This window comes from Cornus florida, unplaced genomic scaffold (genome assembly GCF_030987335.1).
Source record: "Cornus florida cultivar Cherokee Brave unplaced genomic scaffold, ASM3098733v1 CherokeeBrave_3.0.0_Hap2_Chr04, whole genome shotgun sequence".
NCBI lineage: Eukaryota > Viridiplantae > Streptophyta > Magnoliopsida > Cornales > Cornaceae > Cornus > Cornus florida.
Genome location: NW_026775574.1, coordinates 87,272,818 through 87,280,935, shown reverse-complemented (window position 1 = coordinate 87,280,935; position 8,118 = coordinate 87,272,818). Strand labels below are relative to the sequence as shown.

The window sequence follows — 8,118 nt, the reverse complement described above, 5'->3', positions numbered from 1 at the left end:
AATATGAGACATAGGAGTATCATTTCTTTCTTTTTTTCTTTCTTGACCTAAACACCACATAACTTTACTATAAAAAAGAATAAAGACCCTAACGTTCTATTCGATTGCATAAAATTAAAGTTTGAACTAATTTTTCTTTAATTCAATTTGAAGACACCAATTCCATGCAATAATCTATTGATCATAGCATAAATATATTTTCTTGCTAATTTTAAAATAATTCAATTTTTAAATTTTTGATACATTCAGAATTGTTGATTTTGCAAGTCATACCTAATTTCACCAAACAAATATTTAACTGAAAAAAAAAAAACATGTTTAAGTTCTATGATTCTATCACTAATTTATACAGCAGGGATTTTGTGAAAAAAAAAAAATTCATGATTCTAATTAAAAATTACTTAGCAAGTTTAAAATATTTAACTGAAAGTTTGTCCAATTAATAAAATCTAAAATGGCAATTTCTTGAAGAATCTAAAATACCTTTTATTGTTTTGAATTTGATTATATCCAAAACATTATAGACATTTTTTCTTTCAACCGAGTAACTCAATTCCAATTCTCACGGCGACTAGTACTTAAAGTAAAACTTGAACTCTCAATCTATAGAGTAAGAGAAGGAGGAGATATTCTTTAAACTTGAACTTTCACCCACTTCATTCTATCAAGAATCAAATCCTGAACTTTTTGGCTTACTCTTGTGACTTCTCGTACAATTGTTCTCATCGGAATGAATACGATCTTCAATAAACTCTGAAAGCCCATCAAATTAAGAATACAATCATAAATTCACTCATGATTAAAAGTTTGTGCTCTCAAATGAAGAAAATCAATAAAAAAAAAAAAAAATCAAGGATAATTTTTCTTTCAAAAACCTTCTCAAAAGTTCTCAATAATGGTGAAAAATAATTCTCTCTCTTACTTGCATAATGTTGGTAAAAATTAAGAAGAATTTTTATAGATAAGAAAATCCAAGTAAAATAAGAAAAACGTGTTTTAAAAACCTTATAGCACGTCTCAATAATGTTGGTGCAAAAATGAATAAAAAACTAACATAAAAGTCAAAATTTCGTTATTATCGGGTAAAATGTGACCGGTGACACTTCCCATATCTCCCTAACCGAGAGTAATCGAATTGGTCGTCAAAAGTGCTATTGGTGGGACTTCTTAAAATTAATATATTGTTTTAAGTTCTAACGAAACTAAAAACTCATATGGTAGGATATCTCATTCACATATTTCTTCTAAATTGTGTTTTCATCGAAGCATCATTACCTTTATAATTGTTTTTCAACTCCCACCGTCAAGACACAAATAAAAAATAAAAGACTAAAGTGCAGAAAACTCCCTAAGGTTTTACTAAATGAACACAATATCCCCATGTTGTATAAAAGTGAGCAAGTTAGTGAAAAGGGAGCAACTTACTCCCTGCATTTCAGATCCAACCATTTTTTGTCAGATGTCATTGTGCATGCTCCTAAAATGCTTCATTTAAGTAAAGGAGGCTTTATTTAGGACAATTTTAAAGAAAATATTGGATTACAACGGATTAAAAAAGTCATATATTTATGTTTTAGCTTCATTTGTAGCAAGTCCGGTGGCTGAGTAGCAAGAATACGGGGTTGTAACAACCATCAGAGGATACTTTCTTTTGAGGTTTGTATCTGGGGCTTCAGTCAAATCCATATTGATAAGCGCTGAAAAGTGCGCAATAAACCCCTTAAGCTTGAGTGTTCTAGGAACTTATTCTATCTTATTTTCCCGTTTTAGTTTAATTTCATGTTATGTCCATTTTCAGGCACTTATCCCCAAAATAAGTCAATTCAGCTGAATTAGAGCATAAAATAAGCAATCTCAAGCTTAGTGGAAGAAATGAGCAAAGTGGTGAAAAGAAGCACTCTTCGATCGATCGAAACAAGTTCCGATTGATCACACTGTGATTGTTCCAACCATACCATGATGGATCAAGCCTTTTGTCCTTATCTTCAGCAAATTTTCCTTTTCGATCAATCCAACATCTTCTCCGATCGATCTAACATTTTTTATCTTATCATCACCTACCACTTTTGTCCTTTTCTCAAAAATATCTCAGCTTTGGCATTATTCAAAAAGGCGCCGCCATAGTTCGATCGATCCAAACACCCTTATGATCGATTGAACTTCCTCAGGCGCGTGAAAAAAAACAGAGTTCCAGCCAATTAAAAAGTATGCTTGTGGTGCAATCATTGGAAGGCCCTAGTGCACGAGGTCTGACCATTGGGTGTGACATTTGAGCTACCTATATAAGGGTTTTGGCTATTTTGATACTAGGGAGAATATTGAGGTTTAGAAGAGGTTAGAGATTAGAGAGAGAAACACACCATTTGGAGAGAGTTCTTCCACTCATATAGGGTTTCTACCAAGAAGAAGATGATCATTTCTACTATGAAGATAGCCCTTGAGGGTTGGATGACAATATCAATGAGTGGCTAAACTATTCTCTTGGGGCTAGAGATAGCCCTAAGCATGCCTCCTAGACTTTGATGCTTTGTAATTAAAGGGGATTTGCGTTGTAATTATTGTCTTGACATCTTTTATATATAAATCTTGTTGCTACAATGATTTGTGTAGTTTAATACTTTCAATTGATCATTTAATTATATCCATATGTCTATGTATGCTAGGATGAATGTTCATATGTTTATTTCTAGATTTTGTGACATTGATGCATGTCTATGTGTGTTGATATTATGAATCTAGTGATGGTAAAGGCGTGGTGTTTAAATAGATTACTTTTGTGGTTTGTTTGATGGTACATACTTATTTCTTGATGGATTATGTCTCCTCCTTAGTTTAATTAGTTTAATTTTCATGTCACTATCTTAGTTATAGTATAGTTGCCTTACTTTCTTAGACAGGAGGACAATCCATGCTTGTTGTTTGATGTTTTATGCTTATAAATGCAAATAGTATATTTCTCTAATTTGATGATGTGCATTAATTATGGACTTAAGAGAAGGAATAATGACTTGATTTGATATGTTGTGCTATTCACTAATTTGGTTAGACAATGTATACTTAATTGGCCATCTATGCTTATTAATTCAATTAATGGCACACACTTTCATTTATAACATCTAATCCCCTTAATCCATTAAACATTGAATGTTTAGGAAGGTAATACTTAGTGGTGAACTCTAAGTCCCAAGGCTCCTCTCTTATATTCTCTACACCTCATTTTACTTTAATTGCCTTACATTGCATTTATTTAGTTTAAATTGTAATCTAATTCAACCACCCAACCATCTTTGATCATTCAACCACCCAACCATCTTTGATCATTCAACCTACTAATCCATCATTGATTTCCAAGCAAAAATACATTCCATTTTCTCTTGGGACGACCCCTATTCACTCTAGCTACATTAATAGTTAGTAGTGGTAGTGACATTTTATAAATTCAAACTTAGCCGCACTACACACTTTTGTGCTTTGGTCCGACGACACACCACATACCTTGGCCTTTTGCTCTACCAGGTAATGCAAAATCAAACTTATGCACAAGCTTTGCTAATGCAAGCTCATAAACAGACTTGGCGAATTGAATTCCAGGACAACCTCTCGTGCCAGCTCCAAATGGAATAAATTGGAAGTCCCGCCCTTTATAATCTATTGAAGTATTCAAGAACCTTTCTGGCCGAAACTCTTCAGCGTTTTCCCACAATGTTGAGTCTCGCGAAGATGCCCAAGCATTGATAAACACTTTTGTGCCAGCTGCATTGTCGTAGCCCATTACTTTAACTTCTTAAATGGCTTCTCGAGGAGCTAGCAATGGCGAAGGAGGATGTAACCGCATAGACTCCTTAATCACTACTCTCAAGTAATGCATTTTGTCTAAATCATCCTAATATATGTCCTCTTTGCTTTTGGCTATTCCCCGAACCTCGTTTTGCGGTTCCTTCATGACTTCGGGATGTCTTAAAAGCTCTGTTATTTCCCATTCTAGAGCTGTGTAGGTATTTTCAGTTCCAGCTGGAAGCATATCCTACACGAAACAAAATATGGTAATTAACAAGTTGTAAATTTAACTCGATCCATATAAAATTGTACCATTTTTTTCCCCAAAGAAACCAATTAATATCATAACTACATCACGCCAAGATCAATTGGTTAATTAGTGTCATTGAAATTTAGGGAGAGGTAAAGTCAAACTTACCAAGATGAGAACTTTTATGTTGTTTCTGTGAAGAGGAAAGGAGGTAGAGTTCTCTCTTTGAATTCCAAGTAAAATGTCTAAGAAATCCTCTTGACCTTCATTGATCTTTCTTTCTTGATGATCCATACGCTCTTCTACTACGTCCTCCAAAAAAATTATCGAGCTCTTTAGCGACTTTCTTCACTTTAGCATTCAAACCATTGATACGATTCAACCATGCAAGCCATGAGATATGCTCCCCACATTGAAAACTCCCAAAACCTCCACAAAATCCCCGAACAACTCTCTTTAACTTCCCACCACTATTCCCTTCAGCACTATACTTCTTTCCCAAGGCTACGCGACACACTACATCATTGGTCAGTGAGATTAACATTTGAGACAAATCTACAGGTGAAGAAGAAAAAGAAGAAGAAGAAGAAGACTGTTCGATCTTCTTCAACAAAAAGGCTGTTTCTTCTTAATTCTCTCACCCTACGAAAGACTGAACCATTTTGTTACTCAGGAGTTAGAGCACACAAATGCTTCTTACTTGCCTCTAATACTTTCCATAAGGAATGAATGCAACGTCCTTATCATAGAAAAGTTTACTGGGAATGCTCAATTTAGGTCTGGTTGAGAAGTTGAGATCATGGGTTTTCATGATCTCGCGAGCTGCATCAGCAGAGGAGACGATTGTTGAAAATAAACTTGATTTTAGTATTTAGTATTTTCAAGTATTTTTGTATCCATGATGCATGTGTTAATTTAGTATGTTAGTGGGTAGTAAATTGTCTTAGTGGGAGTTAAGGTTATGTAAAATAAAGAGTCATGAGAGTTAAGCCTAACAAATACTATGTTAGTGGGAGTTATGCATATTGAAGATTATGTTAGTGGGAGATAGGAGAGTTATGGACATTTAAATGTAATGGTTACACATATATATGTGAGGCCTATATATTCATGTACTCTAGTCAAATAATAGATCAAGTGAAATAAAAAGTATTTTCCTCCATTTCTATTCTCTTCCAAATAGTATAGTGTTGTGTGTGTAACTAGGCTACTATTTCCAACAAAGTGGTATCAGAGCCAGATTTCATGTTCAAAGCCAGATTTCATGTTCAGAGCCTAGACGATCCTGAAGGCCAGACGAAGTTGATCCTAGAAGGTTTAACATTTGAGAAAAACATGTTTCTCCTTGATGATGATGAAGGGGAGAAAATGTATTTTCTTAGTGAAAAGATGATGTTCTCTAATTACAAGAGAATGAGAATCATCATGACTTCATACCTCAAAGCATGCGATTTGTGGGATGTTGTTGGAGAAGAGCCAAAGAATGGCATGTCCAACAAGCTTCATGAAAAGAAAGAAGATAAGGCATTGGTAGTGTTGCAAAAGGCAATACATCAAGAAATTTGGGAGTATTTTGGAGAGTCCAAAACTCCAAGTTGTATTTGGAAGATGCTCGAGACCATCGTTTCCAATCATAGAGGTGAATCACTACCCATGGAGTATTGGGTACAATGTTTTGAGAATGATGAGTTTACAAAAGATGATTATGAAAGTCTTGAAGACAAAGTTGTGGAGAATGAAGAGGTGTATCATGCAAAAGAAGTTGAAGATTTTGGAGATTCAAAAGTTGAAGGAGAATTTGAAATGGTGAATAAGGAAGAGATAAAGAAAGGTGTTGAAGAAGAAATTGAAAAAGTGGAGGAGATTGAAGTGGAAAGAGAAATTAAAGAAGAAAAAGGTGCTAAAGAAGAGGCAAAAGTTGATGAAATTGGTGAGTTAACATCTTCAGGTATGGTTACAAATTCCACCTTGAAAGAAGTTATATTTGACTTATTTGATGAAATTATTATTTCTTCATATTCATCAAATAATGCTTATTTTGTGGAGAATGATGAACTTCTTTTAAAGAAAGTTGTTCCAAAGAAGTATGAGATTGAAGCCCAGGATGATAAGAAATTCTCATATTATTTTTTAAAAAATAGTTTGGAAAATTTTGTAATTGATACAGGTTGGGTGAATATGGAATTATTTTTTGACTCTAAAGAAGAAGTATATGTGAAGTTGAAGATCCATAAAAATTTAAGAAGAAAAAAGATCGATGGTGTGCTTGTATAAAGAGGATGATATATGATAATGTGAAGACATCAAACAAGCATTTGAAGAAGTTTCACAAGCCCTACACATCAATGGAAATGGCCAAGAAGATTGAAGCTATTGAAGGAGGTGGAATTGAAGATCAACTATCGAACTTTTGATCAAGCTCCCAAGATTAATAAGAAGGTTTTTCAAGTTACAAAATCAAGTTTAAAGGGGGGTGTTGAAAATAAACTTGATTTTAGTATTTAGTATTTTCAAGTATTTTTGTATCCATGATGCATGTGTTAATTTAGTATGTTAGTGGGTAGTAAATTGTCTTAGTGGGAGTTAAGGTTATGTAAAATAAAGAGTCATGAGAGTTAAGCCTAACAAATATTATGTTAATGGGAGTTATGCATATTGAAGATTATGTTAGTGGGAGATAGGAGAGTTATGGACATTTAAATGTAATGGTTACACATATATATGTGAGGCCTATATATTCATGTACTCTAGTCAAATAATAGATCAAGTGAAATAAAAAATATTTTCCTCCATTTCTATTCTCTTCCAAATAATATAGTGTTGTGTGTGTAACTAGGCTACTATTTTCAACAACGATTAGAGCAGGCTTGCTGCCGAGGTGAAGCTGCGTCAGCAGAGGAGCGATGAGGGAACAATCCAAGTTGGTGGATATTTCCAATAATTGGAAGCTTCGACTGTAAAGGACAGAGCAATTATTGTTGTATGTTGTATGGCTCAGAGAGTTTTGCAGGTCACTGTTGCTAGACAGTCGCCTACTGGGGACTGTCTCACCTTCACCTTACTTTCGTTACACAGTACATAGATGGATAAGAGCATTCAATGGGCATTGTCAAATTTTGACAATCTAGCATTGGCGTGTCAACATTTTTTCACTTTTTATTTTTAACTATTATTTCGTGCTCTACAAAAATTATAATATTTTATTATTTAATTTTAATTTGTTATCTTTTTTTTTTTTTTTAAAGGGCAACTGCTATATTAAATATAAATTAAATAATATAATATTTATTATGAAATAAAAAAATTAAACAATTATTTTTACAAAATTTAAAATTATTTTTTGAGTGCGCAGTATATTTCAAGGGGAGAACAAATAAAAATAAAAAAAAAAAAAAACTGATTTTTGGTATATTTCTCAACCAAACAGGTCTTAAGACAGTGTTTGGGCCTTTTTTTTTTTTTAAATAATAATAGTAATAATAATTTGGAAGCAAGCGGCAACGCATTTCGCAATTCAGAATTTCTGACCAATATTTCAACGACTCCAATGGACTACACAAATCAATCGCTATTTTGTTTCCAAAATCGTTTAAAAACTGACCGTGGGAGATGCTTTAATATGTCATCATACAATATTGCTCCAACACTGAATTTTAAGGAATAAGAATAACGGTATGTCAGTGGCTACACAAGAAAGCTCGGATCTGAGTGTCCCAATAAAAATTTGAACATTTGACCTTCTCCTTTAAAACGGGAAGAAGCATCATTAGCCTTTTCTCATTAACCTACAGTGTGTGTGTATATATATATATATATATTAAATATACTCATATTTTAAATATATACTCATACTTTAAAATCTTGCTTCTTACAATTTCAACTTCTAAAAATCACTAAATAACCTATAATCCTTCGGCTTCTTGATGGATAGAGAGTCATATTGAATCTAGCTAAAATCCTTTGCTTATATTTATAACAATAAATCTGATTATTTACTTTAAAAATGATTAAAAAAAAAAACTAAATAATCTAAAATTTGGAGACACGATAACTCATAAAAAATTATCAAATAATATTAATGGTGGTTGAAA

At 33.1% G+C, this 8,118-nt stretch overlaps 1 pseudogene; it reads right to left on the bottom strand.

Moving 5' to 3' along the window:
• Positions 1 to 664: 664 nt before the first annotated feature.
• On the bottom strand, positions 665 to 4,321 carry LOC132305282 (cytochrome P450 736A117-like; annotated as a pseudogene).
• Positions 4,322 to 8,118: the final 3,797 nt, after the last annotated feature.